At 51.0% G+C, this 17,117-nt stretch overlaps 1 long non-coding RNA gene across 1 annotated transcript in view; it reads left to right on the top strand.

Annotated features, from left to right (window-relative positions):
* Positions 1–17,117, top strand: part of LOC311010141 — a 101,037-nt gene that overhangs the window by 602 nt on the left and 83,318 nt on the right. The window lies entirely within an intron of this gene.

The raw sequence follows: 17,117 nt of genomic DNA, 5'->3' as shown, positions 1-17,117 counted from the left end.
AGTTTAGTAGGGGGAGAGAGAGAGAGAGGGGGAGAGAGAGAGAGAGGGGGAGACAGAGAGAGAGAGAGGGGGAGAGAGAAAGAGAGAGACAGGAAGTGGATGATACGGCATCAGAACGCGGTGGCCCGGATGTTGGCGGCGGGAAGCTCTGCAGTAAATATTGACAAACGGCGGCCCGTCACAGGATGTTAAAAGCAAAGTTTATTGTGAGTGTACAGAGTGTGTGTGTGTGTGTGTGTGTACAGAGTGTGTGTGTGTGTGTGTGTGTACAGAGTGTGTGTGTGTGTGTACAGAGTGTGTGTGTGTGTGTGTGTGTGTGTGTGTACAGAGTGTGTGTGTGTGTGTGTTTCTCCTTGGGGAGAGCTGCTTGGCAAACACGTCGGAGTAAACAAGACAACGGTGACAATATGCTAATGGGCCGATTCATTATTCCCCTCCAACAAGCTCCGCCTCAGATCTCCGACATCTCCATCACATCCTCCACGCCGCCGCTCCCCCTCCTCCCCCTCCCTCCCGCCGCCACGCCGCCGCCTGATTAATATCTCATCAAGCGCTCCACTTTTCCTGGGAGCGACCCATCACTCACGGGGCTCAACCATGTTTCACGTGTGACAGGATCAATCTTGGGAGATTGCACGGAGGTGATGTTCTCTAAAGTGGCGCCGGATAAAGTTGTTCACCTTTAAACGCCGCGGAGAGACGGATGCTCGGCGTGGCGGGGGTGTCCTCGGGCGGCGTGCCGGGAGGACGATGCCACGACGCCGCGGTCACAGAGCTGGGGTCAGGGGTCACGATGAGGATATGCACACATATTTACTCCACTCATCATGCATTTCTACTCCGACGCGTTTACTGACCTCCGTTAATAACGCCGTTGCTTTGAACCTGATCCATCAGAGAAACTCTGATGGATCAGGTTTATTGATCGGGCGGTTGGGCTAAGATGCTAGCGGTAGTGTTCACTTGTTGTCATAGCAACGGCAAACATCCGATAGTTTCTATATTTCTGCTCTTCCTGAGATGCAAACTGTGATTTTAATGCATCAAATTAAGATTAAAAGGATGTTTTTTTACTTGCGTTGTCCTGTTGAAGAGTCCCGAGGTGCTTCGCCGTCTCCAAGACTCCCCGGCGGCGTTTCCGGTTACCGAGACAACTCGTAAGTCATCAGAGCCGGGGTAATTTATTTCCCGGGTTTTAATATGTTACAGACGAGTGGCCGTGTGTCTTCCTGCCGTCGGAGGCCCGGCGTACGGCGGCGGCGTGCGGCGGGGCCGATACCTGTGGTGCCTTTCATGGTTCAGGGCCCTCTAATTTCAGCGGGAAGTTGCACATATTTCATGCTAGGGGGGATGATGGACTGTACCACTTCCTCTTTGTGCAGGACTTCCACTTTACAACAGAAGGTTCTGGATCATTTGGTCCAGACGCTCGCCGCTCTACACGTTCACGTCACATGACTGTTGGGAGGTCACAACGTGGATTTTCACAATAAATCTCCATTATCTTGCTACTTTTAAAAGCTTTTAGGACTTTATTTGCAGCTCAAACTAACAGAGAGCTGAAGAAGCTTTTAAGCACAAAGCATGACGGCAGCATTTCTCATAAATAAGACGACTGAAAGGTTGAGAATAAAAACATCTGAAACATATTTCACAATCAGAGAAACACCGCTTCTTACCTTCAAGCAGGTTTCACTCCTCCAGTCAGAGGAGCAGCTCACACACACCAGGTGTGATCCATTAGGGTGATGATGTCACAGGCCCAGCTGACCTGGAGGAAACGACAACATGTTAAAGGTTCTTTTAAAGGACTTTGTTCAGGTTGAAGATGTTTGACCAGGCCACCTCACAGAAAACAGGGATGTGATGAGTCGGGCGTATTGCTGCCCAGGTGTGCTGGAGGAGGGACCCGGATCCCAGCTGGTCTGATCCCAGCTGGTCGGACCAGCGTCTCCTCGGGGCTTCAATAACGCAGCGGCCTGCTGATCGATACTCGCCGCCTGCGGGAGAATAGATCACGGAGCTACAGCTGGACTCCACCTCGTGGTTATGAATCAGCATCCTCTTCCTCCAGAGGACCCCAAACACACACACACACACACACACACACACACACACAGAGAAGCTGACCTGTGACCCCTGACATCTGGCCCCTGACCCCGTCTGTCTGATGGCCTATCGATTACGTCTGGCCTCGCCCGCTGACTGTTGCCTTGTAATTACTTCACGCGTTTTGTGTTTCGGGTCCGTGAATATTACACGAGGGCCACTCGAGACCTCGAGGCGGCGTCTCAGGAGATCCACGCCGACTTCCTGCAGCCCAAATCAGAAATAATTGCTTCCCTGCAAAAAAAATTTGGTGATTTTTTTTTTATTTGGAGGGGAGAAGCCTTTAATAATCAGGCATGTTTCTGTCTCCTCTGAAGGATGCTTCCTCCTGTCCGATCTCCTGGCCTCATCGCCCCGGCAACCAGCAGGAAACCAGCAGCCCACCTCCTTTTTGGTCAAGTGCTCTCTGTTTTGGTTTGAAATGGATTTGAGCGTCTTCCCCCTCCTTTGTCCACAGATGATTCGACATGAATAGAACTCACAATATCCATAAAATATGAAAACGTTCCCGGCCGCTCGGCGAGAGACGGCGCTATTAAAAAAAAAGAAAGAAAATCATCTTCGCCGTCCGTCGCCGACACGTCCGCCAGAGATCTCAACAATCGCCTCGGCAAATTGAGTTTGTTGTGTGTACAAGTACCTGCCAGATTTAATATTGAACGGATGATCCAGAATGGATTTTTGATCCCGGGGAAAATGAGGGGAGATGTCTGTAACAACAGAAAAGTGGGAAGGAGGAGAGAGGGAAAAAATCCATAACCCTCTCAAGCTAAAATCCTGCTCCCGGCTGCAGAATACATTATTCCGTGTCTCTCTGCTGCTTGACGAGCTGTTTTCATGTAAAGAAAAAGCTATAGGCTTGACCTCGGCCTCCGTTTGCCTTTGGCGATCCACAGATTGCAAGTTTTCAATGCCGGATCCTCGGGGACGGATCCAAGTCAAACCCTATAAATATTTCAAGACTGTTTCTTTGCTCCCTAGACCTTTTCTAACACACTTCCCTGCCGCCTGTTTACTCTCGCCACTTCCTGTCCTGCTTTACATCCAGCGTAACGAGACGCTGCACCGTTAAATGTTCCCTCTCGCTCCCAGGATGCACCACTGTTTTAAAAGGAGAAGCGATCCCGAGCCTTCTTCCCCTCACGCGTGATTCGTGTGACCCGGGAGAGAAGAATCCCGTAAAAATGAAATGTTGACGCGTCGGGATGTTGGGAGGTGCGTTAGACATCTGCTCGCCATCTGAACCTGGACGGAGGCCAAGCGTGCTCCGAACAACGAGGATGATGTCATTATGAGGCCGCGATACCGCCGGAACGTCAACAAACCAACCAGGAAGCTTTACAAATAAAACATGGCCAGTCAAGTGGATCCTTTTAGTGTGAAATCCACATCAGGATCAAATCACACATGATTTGTTCCCTTAAACTCAAGTGCTGTTGCAAATATTATATATTTTTCATGAAGGCTCTTTGAAATAGTAAAAAGTTTCTGCTTATGATCACGGAAATGCTTTTACTTTGAAAGGACATGAAGGAAAGGAAACGGTAAGGAAAAAGTAAACAGTAACGTTGCCACGGAGATAAAAATCAGGGAAGATAAACAAGTATTCATTTAATTTTAATGAATTTATGAGTGCTAAGCCCCGCCCACTTCACACCAGCGTGAGAACAAGTGCAAGAAAACAAATCTCCCATAATTCCTAGTGAGGAGAAGCAGCTTCCTGGAGGTTTGGACTTTGGCGAACGGATACGTGAGGACGAACGCCTCCCATGATGCTTTGGTGCATCAACAGGAAGAGGCGGCGTGTAACTCGTGTTTTTAGTGCGACTGTAAACAGGATTAGCATTGGCAGGTAGCGGCCGCTCCCCCGGCAGCTCCTCGCTCCCCCGGCGGGGAACGGCGTGATGCAAATACCCGCTAATGAACTCGGCCGCTCGCGGCGAGGGAGAAGAGATGAGCAGAGAGAGAGTTGAGGGACGAGCGAGCGAGCACAAGATTGATTAGTTTGGAAAACGTCCAGCGGGTCACTTCTAACGGCTTATGGAGGATTTACAAAGCCAGCGGCGAGCATCATCCCAGGCTCCGCCTCCGTCCTGACACGTCGAAGGCGAGGTGATCTACTGGATCCCTTTAGAAATCAGTTTGAAAGAAGGACAGCCGTTTCCTGCTGTAATCCATTCAGTGTAGTCACCTGGGGGGGAAGCCCCTCCCCCTCCCTAAACGCCATTCAGCGTTGCCACGGTGATGAAGTGCCGGCGAGGACTAAGTGTCCATTTTTGGTGAAGATCAACTTTCATGTTTGCACGTTCTCTCCTACGTCCAACACACACACACACACACACACACACACACACACACACACACACACACACACACACGCACACAGACACACACAGACACACACACACACACACACACACACACAGACACAGACACACACACACACACACACACACAGACACAGACACACACACACACACACACACAGACACACACACACACACACACACAGACACACACACAGGACCGATCGAAAGCAATCTCCGTGATGTGGCGGCGGCCGGGAGCCGAGTGTGCGTCGCCGTAGCGACTGACTCTCTCCACTTGCTCCACAGTTTAACCGGCGGGTCGATACCCGGAGGCAGCTGGCTACTCCCTCTCCCCCCCCCACCCCCACCGCCACGGCGTCCACGGCGGCGAGCAGAGAAGAGTTCTGCTGAAACGGTATCGACACACGTTAACCCGCATTTCCACCGCGTACACGTCGTCAATGCTCATTTAGAGAAGATGGCCGTGGCTGTGGGGACCAACGGGGGGAGGAGGAGGAGGAGGTGATGGGAGGTCAGCCAAGGCGAGGCTGGAGGGGGGTCACGAGGTCAGAGGTCAGGGATCGGCCCAAGGTCAAGGTGACAGCAGGGTATCTGTGCAGGGAGGCCTTCATCTCCACCGTGGCCTTGGAGAGGATCGATACCATTACAGAGTCTGTCTGATCCATCACCCCCTCCTCCTCCTCTTCCTCTTCATCACCCCCTCCTCCTCTTCATCACCCCCTCTTCCTCCTCTTCATGACCCCCCCTCCTCCTCCTCTTCATCACCCCCTCCTCCTCCTCCTCTTCATCACCCCCCCTCCTCATCACCCCCCTCCTCCTCACACCCTCCTCCTCACCCCCTCCTCTTCATCATCACCCCCTCCTCCTCTTCTTCATCACCCCCCCTCCTCCTCACCCCCTCCTCCTCCTCACCCCTCCTCCTCCTCCTCCTCCTCACCCCCTCCTCCTCCTCTTCATCACCCCCTCCTCCTCCTCTTCATCAACCCCTCCTACTCCTCCTCATCATCATCACCCCCTCCTCCTCCTCCTCCTCATCACCCCTCCTCCTCCTCTTCATCAACCCTTCCTCCTCCTCCTCATCACTCCCTCCTCCTCCTCCTCATCACCCCCTCCTCCTCCTCTTCATCAACCCCTCCTCCTCCTCCTCATCACCCCCTCCTCCTCCTCACCCCCTCCTCCTCCTCACCCCCTCCTCCTCCTCTTCATCACCTCCTCCTCCTCCCCCTTATTACCCCCTCCTCCTCCTCCTCCTCCTCCTCATCACCCCCTCCTCCTCCTCCTCCTCCTCACTACCCCCTCCCTCCTCCTCTTCATCAACCCCTCCTCCTCCCCCTCCTGCTGTCCTTCCTCCTCATCACCCCTCCTCCTCATCACCCCCTCCTCCTCCTCATTACCCCCTCCTCCTCCTCTTCATCATCCCCTCCTCCTCTTGCTGTCCTTCTTCCTCCTCCTCCATCCTGCTGTCCTTCCTCCTCCTCCTCCTCCATCCTGCTGTCCTTCTTCTTCTTCTTCTTCCTCCTGCTCCTCCTCTTCTTCCTCCTCCTGTATAATTTCTTCTATTTTTTTCCTCACCTCAGCCCTGTTCTCTGTCTTCAGTGGGTTCATTTAATCGCTCCCCCCCTCCTGCTCCTCCTCCTCCTCCTCCCCGGCTCTTATGAAGGAGCAGGTCTCATCTTGATACTGACCCCGTCTCCGTGCCGACCCCTCGACTCCGGGCCCCGGCTGAGAGAGCGGACAGGCGGAGATAACTGGGGGCCCATATTGTTTGAACAGCGTTTTATTAAGCCGAGCGCTCTCTTTAATATTTACATTGGTGCATCGGAGGCTTCAGAGACGCTTTAGGCAATTACACACATGACCAAGTCGATAGCCACGGAAACAGCAAAAAAGCCTTTATCACGCCGCCACGAGAGTATTGCCAATTCCGCGGCCCGGCCGCTGATGTAGTTTGCATTTCAATTAAAAAAGGGCTGCAATACTGGTCTTTTATTCAAAGTCAATGTCGTAGGAAGGATCGGCAGAATGCATCCAGAATGGAGGATTTCTGTGTGGAGTGTAATAACATCACACGGCGAGTGTTCGGACTCATAACGCACGCCGCCGCCGTCGCAGGACGTTCACGGCTGGATGGGGACTTTCTAACGGAGACGAAGATGCGGGTTGGGTTCATACGACGCCGTATTAGAGAGAAAGAAACGGTGGCAATATTCAGTTTATAGGAATATATGCAGCCGATATAAAACAAGTTGCTTGGTTCCAGCTAACACCTGGATGTCTGCCGTTGCTATGACAACAAGTGAACGCTACGGCTAGCATCTTAGCCCTCATAAGATAACAATAAGCGACCTTTAGGACCTTAACGAGGCGTTGGGATGATTAGTTAGAAACAAACGTACATTCATGGGACGGAATAAACTTCATAACTTCATGTAAGCTTTTTGTCGGGTTCTATTTATTTCCGTGTTTCTAGAAACGTGTAGAAGTGGAAGTCTGCAGACCCAGACCTCCTCGCGGGCGGCGCCGCGTGCCGTTTGGCATCGTTAGTGGCAGCTGTGCTGAAATGACCCGGCGGATTTCAAACGCCTCGGCGACTCGGCCGCCGCACAAACAGACAGATAAACAGAAGCAACGAGGGGTTGGGCAATCAGGGGGATTGTAATAAGGTGAGGTTGGGCGAGGAAGCGAGCTGGCTTTGAAGCGCCCCCAGCCCTATCTGCCCCCCCCCCCCGCCCCCCCCCGGGGCGGGATGCTTGGAGGATCATAGGTGGCTTTGATAATCGCTCCCATACTCCTAAAACAAATGCAATTACTAAGTTAATTGTGTTCAAAGTGGAGGCGGGCGCTGGAAGGAGAAGTCAGCAATCATGACTGTGCTGACGGTGCAGCGAGCGTGGAGAATAATGGATGCACGCGGGGCAAACACCGGGGGGTGCGGGGGGGGAGGGGCTTCAGAGGGGGTTGGATGAGTGCGGTTGACACGGCGCTGAGGGATGTGGCGGTGAGCGCCACCCGGCTTGACCTGCCATTTATCAGAAGATAAACAGCGGGGTCACCTGACCGGCACCGCCGCCGCGTGATTGGCCGGCGGGGGCTGCTTAGCATGCAGAGGGGGGGACGAGTGTGTGGCGCGGCCGGGGCCCTCGCCATGCACACACACACACCACGTCCGCTCCATCACGATGAATTATTGGTCGGAGGGATGATCAATGTGTGTGTGTGTGTGTGTGTGTGTGTGTGTGTGGGTCAGAAAGTTGTGTATTTTATAACTCCAAGGTTCTCTCTCCCTTTTGCTTTTTCCACTCTATTTTTTTTCTCACTCCAGAGATGTGGGGGGGAGGCGGGGGAGGAGGGGGAGGAGGGGGTGACAACAGATGTGCTCCCTCCTTCAGAGAGCGGCTTGTTTGATGGCGACACTGGAGCGTATCATGTAGCCCGAGGTGCTAACAGTAAATATTACAATACCACAAGATGCTCACTGCAAACACCATTTCTTGCTCTCCGCCAGTCAATTTGTCCTTTTGTCCCCCCGTGGTGCCGCGATGGAACCGAGACGGAACCGGGAACCCACAGAGACGTTGTCTCTCTCTCTCTCTATATACAGTATATATATGTGTGTGTGTACAGTAAATATATATATATATATATATATATAGAGAGAGAAATAAAACATCCATGTCCATGAAGCTCCTCCAAACACATTACAGTCAACTTAAGTGGTGATGGACCAGAAAGTAAATCCAGAATGAATAATGACTGAAAAAGGAGTGAAATGTCCCTTTAAAGGGCTTCTCTGCAGAATAATAGGCGAGCCGGGATTCCTGGGATTGCATTTGGCGTCCTGCGGTGCTCGGGTGTCTTTGGCTCGCTCAGTCATTTCAGACGGAGCGGCGGCGGCGTCCCACCCTGGGCGCCGTACAGATGGGCTCATGTGTGGAGAAATGAGCCGCGAGCAATCACTCTCCCCTCTTCCTCCCCCTCCTCTTCCTCCCCTCCCCCCTCCGCCGCTCTCTGTTTGTCGACTTTGCTTTCTGTTTACCTCTTTTCCTCGCCTCCCTGTTCCTTCATCTTCTCTACCTCTCATTATCTGCCCCCCCTACCCATCATGCATCTCTCTCCTCCATCTCCCTCCTCCCCCCGTGGTGACTGTGTGTCCTGGGGGCTGCAGAGATCTCGGAGTAGGTGGGACTCGGCGGGAGGCCGCCCGGCGAAACAAGCTCGCCGAGGCGACGGGAGCCCATCTCAGGCTCGCGCTACCGGAAAATCTGCCCGTTCACGCTCGGCGGCGCCGCCAGCCGCTGGATGGAGGCGGCGTGATGCTGCGGCATCGGGGAGGAGCACACATATCCGCTTTTGTTTTTGGGTGGAGACGTTCATCACAGTCAGCTGCCTCGCCTCCCTCAGACTGACCTGGGGTCTGCTGGTTTTACAGACACAGACCTATTTCAGGCTAAATACAGAGGAACCAAAGTGGTGGATCCTTCCTGAGGGGATCCAGTAGACCTCAATGATCCAGGATCTCACAAGAAAACCTGATGATGTGGACGAGAAACCTGTATTCTATCCTGTGAACCACAGACTTTAATCCCCATTAGACATGAACCAGACCAAAGACACTTCCAGGTCCAGGTCAAGTTCCTCACAAGTCAGGATCTCAGGTACCGCAGACAGACCCTGATCCGGCTTCGCTGCAGGGACCAGTACCTCTTAAGGGAGGCCCTGGAGAACCAGAACCAGGACTGTGCGGGACAGACTAAAGGGGCTCTGGTAGCGTTCCTCATGGATTAAATCAACTTAGCTGTGCAGATCTTCATCATCCACCTGGTCTTCATCCTTCGTAAGGTCCTGGAGTCCTCCTAGCAGGTCCTGGATCAGTAAACGGATCAGCTCGGTTCCTACGGAGAGAAGATAAATCATGAGTTGATGAGGTGACGGTCAAAAAGCAGCTTCCCAGTGTAGTTTACCTCATGGATATATATATATATATATAGGTTACAGGTTTCAAATAAATATTCCACTATAATAATAATAATTATAATAATATTAATAAAGATTCTTAAACTCTCTCCTCGCGTTCATACATTTTCTGGGTTCATCCCTGAATTTGAGAGCAGCAAAGAAGATCTGCTTGTTCTCCCACAACTCTCCAGACTTGTCCAGGTGTAAACCTGAACCTGGTCCCCAGAGTCCTGCTGTGTGGTCTCACTCCAGGAGCTGCTCCATTAAACCCCAGTCTTTCCGATCACATCTTATCCTTTTACTGACTCCAGGTCTGCTGCCTCGTGTCCTCATGTGTGAGGAGGATGAAAGAAGAGGAGGTGAAGGTTTAGGCTTCAGTTTGTCCTTCCCCATGAACCCCCCCCCCCCATCTTCCACTATCTGGAAAATTCAATAGACTAACCTTAAGAATTTAATTGATGCTGCCAACGGGATTACAAAAGGGCCGGCCGGCGCTGGCCGGGGACGGCTGATTAGCAGCGGGGGTAATTGTTAATTGATTGATGTATCTCCTTACCCCCCCCTCTTTTGGAGACTGTTTTGTTTGCCACAGCAGCAGCAGCAGCACCGGGCCGGCCGGACAGCACATTACCATACATCCACGTCCTTCCTTTTAGAAGTCTGCATATCTGTGTGTGAGCTGGAAGACAAAAGGTCGTCCACCACCACATCCCGTAACCACGGTGACGTCCCTCCATTCCTGCACATTCTGTGCGTAATTTTATTTGTTGGAAAGCTGCGTTTTCTATTTTCAGAAATGAGATAAAAGGCTGGTGATTAAAATGAACAATAATAAAGGAGCTGTGTAAGACGAGTAAGAGAGAGGAGGAAGTGTGTGTGTGTGTGTGTGTGTGTGTAAAGCTTGCTTTCGGGGGAAACACAATCCTTATTTGGTCGAGCAAACAGAAACAGTCTCTCCATTCTGCTGCTTCCTGCGAGTACAAGGCGCTGCTTCATGGCGTCCCCCTCGGCGTGGACACCTCGGCGGTAACCGTCCCAACGCCACTCTGAAAGCTTCCGCTGCAGCTATTTCTGCCCAGACGTGTCCGAGCCAACACCGAGCCGAGTGCCAAGCGTCGCCCCCCCCATTCACCCCCTACAACCCCCCACCCGGGTCTGGCACCGCAACCGGCTGACCATCAAGCAATTACACGGGAACTTGGCAATCGGGAGGAAATCCAGTCATTAAAAGGGCTTAACACTGGCAGAGGGGCTCCGTTGGTGGCGAGCCGAGGCGCCCGCTGCACCCCCGCGCTCAACGGGACCTCTGGAGGGGGGGGGGGACTTGTGTTGGAGGGGGGGGAACCACCACATACACCAAAGACTTGGCAGGGACCGAGTGAGTTCATGTCATTGTGTACATGAACACGCAGCTGTTCTCACACACACACACACAGACACACACACACACACACACACACACACACACACACACACACACACACACAGACACACACACACACAGACACACACACACACACACACACACACAGACACACACACACACACACACACGTACCAGATGTTCCCGTTCACACGCCAGCCGTCCGCAGCAGGATACTGTATCGTCGCCTCCGGGAAACCAAAAAAAAAAACTTGTACTTTTAAAAAAATGTCAACTTTTCAGCAACTCCAGAGAAACACGGCGGTTTCCAACGCGATGACAGCGTCTTCTCAAGTGCTCCGTGAATACGAGACGTCTGGGTTTCTAGAACATGAGAACCGTGGCTGAATGGAACCTGCTGAGGTTTGAGAACGATGACAGCGTCGACGCGGCGGCGAGAGGCCAGGTCATGGGCGGCGGCGGTGGCGGCGTGGAGCAGCACTCGAGCTCGGCGAGGCGTCGACGCGTGATTGGATTCTGCAGAGAAGCTGATTCTCATACTGAGAGGATGCAAACTTATGATTTATCTTCTGTCGTCAATCATCTGCCCTTAAAATACATATAATATTACACTCAGCTATGATTGGTCATCTTTTTCTAATTAATTCAATTAACATCTTAATTGAACTTGCTTTCATCGTTTGTTTACATCAAGTTTACATCATGTGACCAAACCATCCTCTGGACCTGAACTCCCAGTAGACCAGAATCCTGGTCTCAGTACAGGTCCTGGATGAAGCAGCCCAGGATTCACAGGAAGTTCCTCCATGTTGGAGGAAGTAGCAGTGAAGACGTGGCGTTCAGGTGCCTCATTAACCATAGTTTTTTAACCAAATAGAAAATATTCTGTATTTTTTGAAGTGACTCTCATCTGTGTTTACAGTTATCTTTGTGAATAAATGAAAATAAAAACTTATTATCATCAGTAGATCATCAGCAGGATCATCTTTAACTTCTGAAGAAAGTGAGGAAAGGAAGCTGCATGAAGACTTACAACGGTGTTTCCTGTCGTCATGGAGAGGAGGAAACAAGCCATCAGCAGCCTCCACCCTCCCAAACAGCCGTGGACGGGGGCGATGCGGACCTGACCCCCGCTGGTTCGAGGCCTTGGGAAGTTCTCTCCATGCTGAACTGCTGCTGAACTCATGGAGCGTCTCAGGTGAAGGTTTCCCTCGGAGAGATTTAAAGTCCCGGCGCCGCCTGCGGGGGCGAGGACGGCAGGTTATTATTATTAATGCATTATTATATTATTCATATTATCATTAATGCATTATTATATTATTCATATTATTATTACACACACTCTGCCTGCTGTCTCCTATTGTAGCTCGATTCAAAAAGAGATATTGCTAAGGCGGCACTTTTTGAGCTCAAGTTACTTTGTTCCTTGTTCTTTTCTGGTCTGCTGCAGGTTTGTGGACTCCTCAGATCCACCGAGAGATCCCAGGTCCGGGTCTCAGGTCCGGGTCTCACTCACAGACCGCTAAATAGGTTTCCAAATTACGAAGAATTCTGATAATTCAACACAGAAACATCGATGGAGTCGCTCTTTTAAACTACAAACAGGCTCAGAAACAGAACTCAGTGACGTCTACGACCTCTGACCTTTCACCTCTGCTCAGCACGATACAGATGATGACGTGAACTTCAAAATGACCGATATCGACACCTAAACAAGTCAGGCTTTTCTTCCTAAAACATTCTTAGACTCCAGATGATACATAAAGTTAAATACTTAAGTTAAATTATCTACCAGCTCACCCTTCATCTCTAATTATTCTTACTTCCCTCAGCGCTCCATCTAATTAGTCCGTTGTCTTGTGACGGAGGATGAAACCTCCACGACTGAATAAATAACACCTCCTCATGTCGGACGTCTTTTACTGCTCTCTCTAATTGAATCACGTGAGTCCGACGGCTCGTTTCCGCGGCGACCCACATCTGATTCGTCATTAAGTCATTATGAAAGCTAATGCAAATAAAGCACCGTTCAAAGCGGAGCCGCTCGTGTCGGGACGGCCACTCCTCTTCATAGTGTGGAGATAGGAGCGAGAAGGAGTGAGAGACAGTAATGATGTGTGGGGATTCCACCGGGGAGAGGGAGGAGGAGAGCAACACTCCTTCTTCTTCTTCCTTGTTGCTTTAATAAAGGAGAGAGAGGGAGGGAGGGAGGAGGAGGAGGAGGAGAGGGAGTCGCTTAGAAGTCGCCCATAAAGCACCGACCAGAGCGTTTTGCTGCAATTACAGCCAGATTGGGGATTTAGATATTAGTGCCCGGTGGTCCATTAGCTGGTAATTTGCCTGTCTCTCAGTGGAGGAGTGTTCCTGCTCAGATCTCCTCCACTCTAATCCTGTAAATAATAGCTGCATGCAGGGAGAAAGGCTGAGTGACACAACCAACACAGGCAGGAGAGAGAGGCAGCACTGTTCGGCCAAATGCATTGTGGGATCAAATGTTTGTTCCACAGTTCAAACAGTTGCATGAAGAGGAGGAAGAGGACGTAAACGATCCCCCATAAAGCAACGGTGCAGTAATTGGCTGGTCCATAACGGCCGTTATGAGCTGGCAGCGTAGAGGACTTGGACTGTGGAGGTTCCCCGTGGTCCGGCCCGGGGACTCGCAGGCTCAGGGTGACATTAATCACTGCCTCCCCCTCCTCTTCGTCGTCATCGATCGCCTGCATAATGGTTCTGCTTATCACCTCGCTGCTTTCTAAAGGGGCAGAAGCCCGGTGCGTTCAGGGACATCCTCAATGTCTTTCATCGCCCTCTTCTTCCTCTTTTGTTTATGAACTGCAGCTGAAATCATCTCCTCCCAGAATAACGAGTCTTCTTCATGTTCCAACCACGTTCATAAAAACATCTTTTTGTTTACATAATGACATCGTGGCTTCCTGTCGCGGCGGCGGGGCGATGGGTCCCCATCCATCTTCCCGGCCTCCTCCCCCCTTTTCTCCACCTCTAATCTCGAATCTCTCATCTCTCTTTCAAGAGGAAGAAGGTGAGCCTGAATCTCCAGATCAATCCGGAGGGAAGGTGGAGGATGGGTGGAGGACCTGCGAGGAGGGAACGGAGGACGGCGTGACATTTACATACCGCCGCAGCGCCCCACAGCGGCGTTCACCATGCTCGCCAATCTCGCTAATAAGTCAGCGCTAGTTGGCCGGGTTCCCGCCTTCCCTCGGCTCGCGGCCCTAATAGGCCGTCTCCCCGGGACCAGAGGCATCCACGCCATTAGTATCTGTCAATCTGGCTGAAGGAGGCTAGCTCCGGGACCCTTAAGGATCAGTGGCCCTTTGGGGGGGGGGGGGGGGGGGGACTTGGCGGTCCCTCTTAAAGCCTCGGGAGAGATGGACTCTGGAATCCTGTGAAAGCCAGGAAAGCGGGGATCTTAGAGGATCTGTGGTCGGAGGCGAGGAGGAGCAGCTAGACGGGATGAGGCTAATGAAGCTCCGCTGGAGGAGCTGACAGCCAAGAAGAAGAACTCATCAATGATCCAAAACACAAAGATGGATTCACAGAGTCCAACGATAAACATCTGGGACCTTAAATGCATTCAAGGGGACGTTAAAGGGGATGTTAGAGGGGACGTTAGAGGGGATGTTAGAGGGACGTTAAAGGGGATGTTAGAGGGACGTAAAGGGGATGTTAGAGGGACGTTAAAGGGGATGTTAGAGGGGACGTTAGAGGGGATGTTAGAGGGACGTTAAAGGGGATGTTAGAGGGACGTTAAAGGGGATGTTAGAGGGACGTTAAAGGGGATGTTAGAGGGACGTTAAAGGGGATGTTAGAGGGACGTTAGAGGGACGTTAAAGGGGATGTTAGAGGGGACGTTAGAGGGGATGTTAGAGGGACGTAAAGGGGAAGTTAGAGGGACGTTAAAGGGGATGTTAGAGGGACGTTAAAGGGGATGTTAGAGGGACGTTAAAGGGCATGTTAGAGGGACGTTAAAGGGGATGTTAGAGGGACGTTAAAGGGGATGTTAGAGGGACGTTAAAGGGGATGTTAGAGGGGATGTTAGAGGGGATGTTAGAGGGACGTTAAAGGGGATGTTAGAGGGGACGTTAGAGGGGATGTTAGAGGGACGTTAAAGGAGATGTTAGAGGGACGTTAAAGGGGATGTTAGAGGGACGTTAAAGGGGATGTTAGAGGGACGTTAAAGGGGATGTTAGAGGGACGTTAAAGGGGATGTTAGAGGGACGTTAGAGGGACGTTAAAGGGGATGTTAGAGGGGACGTTAGAGGGGATGTTAGAGGGACGTAAAGGGGAAGTTAGAGGGACGTTAAAGGGGATGTTAGAGGGACGTTAAAGGGGATGTTAGAGGGACGTTAAAGGGCATGTTAGAGGGACGTTAAAGGGGATGTTAGAGGGACGTTAAAGGGGATGTTAGAGGGACGTTAAAGGGGATGTTAGAGGGGATGTTAGAGGGACGTTAAAGGGGATGTTAGAGGGACGTTAAAGGGGACGTTAAAGGGGACGTTAGAGGGACAACGTTAAAGGGGACGTTAAAGGGGATGTTAGAGGGACGTTAAAGGGGACGTTAGAAGGACGTTAAAGGGGATGTTAGAGGGACATTAAAGGGGATGTTAGAGGGGATGTTAGAGGGACGTTAAAGGGGATGTTAGAGGGACGTTAAAGGGGATGTTAGAGGGACGTTAGAGGGGATGTTAGAGGGACGTTAGAGGGGATGTTAGAGGGACGTTAAAGGGACATTAAAGGGGATGTTAGAGGGACGTTGAAGGGGATGTTAGAGGGACGTTAAAGGGGATGTTAGAGGGACGTTAGAGGGGATGTTAGAGGGACGTTAAAGGGCATGTTAGAGGGACGTTAAAGGGGATGTTAGAGGGACGTTAAAGGGGATGTTAGAGGGACGTTAAAGGGGATGTTAGAGGGACGTTAAAGGGGATGTTAGAGAGACGTTAAAGGGGAAGTTAGAGGGGATGTTAGAGGGACGTTAAAGGGGATGTTAGAGGGACGTTAAAGGGGAAGTTAGAGGGGATGTTAGAGGGACGTTAAAGGGGATGTTAGAGGGACGTTAGAGGGACGTTAAAGGGGATGTTAGAGGGGACGTTAGAGGGGATGTTAGAGGGACGTAAAGGGGAAGTTAGAGGGACGTTAAAGGGGATGTTAGAGGGACGTTAAAGGGGATGTTAGAGGGACGTTAAAGGGCATGTTAGAGGGACGTTAAAGGGGATGTTAGAGGGACGTTAAAGGGGATGTTAGAGGGACGTTAAAGGGGATGTTAGAGGGGATGTTAGAGGGACGTTAAAGGGGATGTTAGAGGGACGTTAAAGGGGACGTTAAAGGGGACGTTAGAGGGACAACGTTAAAGGGGACGTTAAAGGGGATGTTAGAGGGACGTTAAAGGGGACGTTAGAAGGACGTTAAAGGGGATGTTAGAGGGACATTAAAGGGGATGTTAGAGGGACGTTAAAGGGGATGTTAGAGGGACGTTAAAGGGGATGTTAGAGGGACGTTAGAGGGGATGTTAGAGGGACGTTAGAGGGGATGTTAGAGGGACGTTAAAGGGACATTAAAGGGGATGTTAGAGGGACGTTAAAGGGGATGTTAGAGGGACGTTAGAGGGGATGTTAGAGGGACGTTAAAGGGCATGTTAGAGGGACGTTAAAGGGGATGTTAGAGGGACGTTAAAGGGGATGTTAGAGGGACGTTAAAGGGGATGTTAGAGGGACGTTAAAGGGGATGTTAGAGAGACGTTAAAGGGGAAGTTAGAGGGGATGTTAGAGGGACGTTAAAGGGGATGTTAGAGGGACGTTAAAGGGGAAGTTAGAGGGGATGTTAGAGGGACGTTAAAGGGGATGTTAGAGGGACGTTAAAGGGGATGTTAGAGGAAAAAAAGTGTGTTCTGATTGGTTTGTGAGGAAAAGCATGGCGCACCTTTAAGGCAGGTAGATCTTCATTCATCAGGCCCTGGAATGGAATGAACTGATAATAATTCAATATATTTGCATTAATTATTTTTAATGCTGAGTCTTAATAATATGGTATTTTCCGACTTGAATATTTTGAGCTCAAAGTATTAGTTAGACATAATGATGTCCTGCTGCTAATTTAAGGTAATGACAGAATGAGTTTGTGCATCTCTCCACCCGGCCGTTCATCAGGAAGAATAAGGCCTGTTTGTATATTGACTTGTAGTGTTGTAAGAAAGCATGGGGGTTAAATAAGAGGTATGACATCATCACTCCGGCTGTAAACTAAAGTTTCCATCGTATGTATTATTATTATATTTCTGGACCGTTCTGCAGCGACGGGCAGACGACCACCTCTAGAGGCCC

Source organism: Eutrigla gurnardus, assembly GCF_963514095.1.
Source record: "Eutrigla gurnardus genome assembly, chromosome: 24".
NCBI lineage: Eukaryota > Metazoa > Chordata > Actinopteri > Perciformes > Triglidae > Eutrigla > Eutrigla gurnardus.
This window is presented reverse-complemented; position numbering and strand designations above follow the sequence as displayed.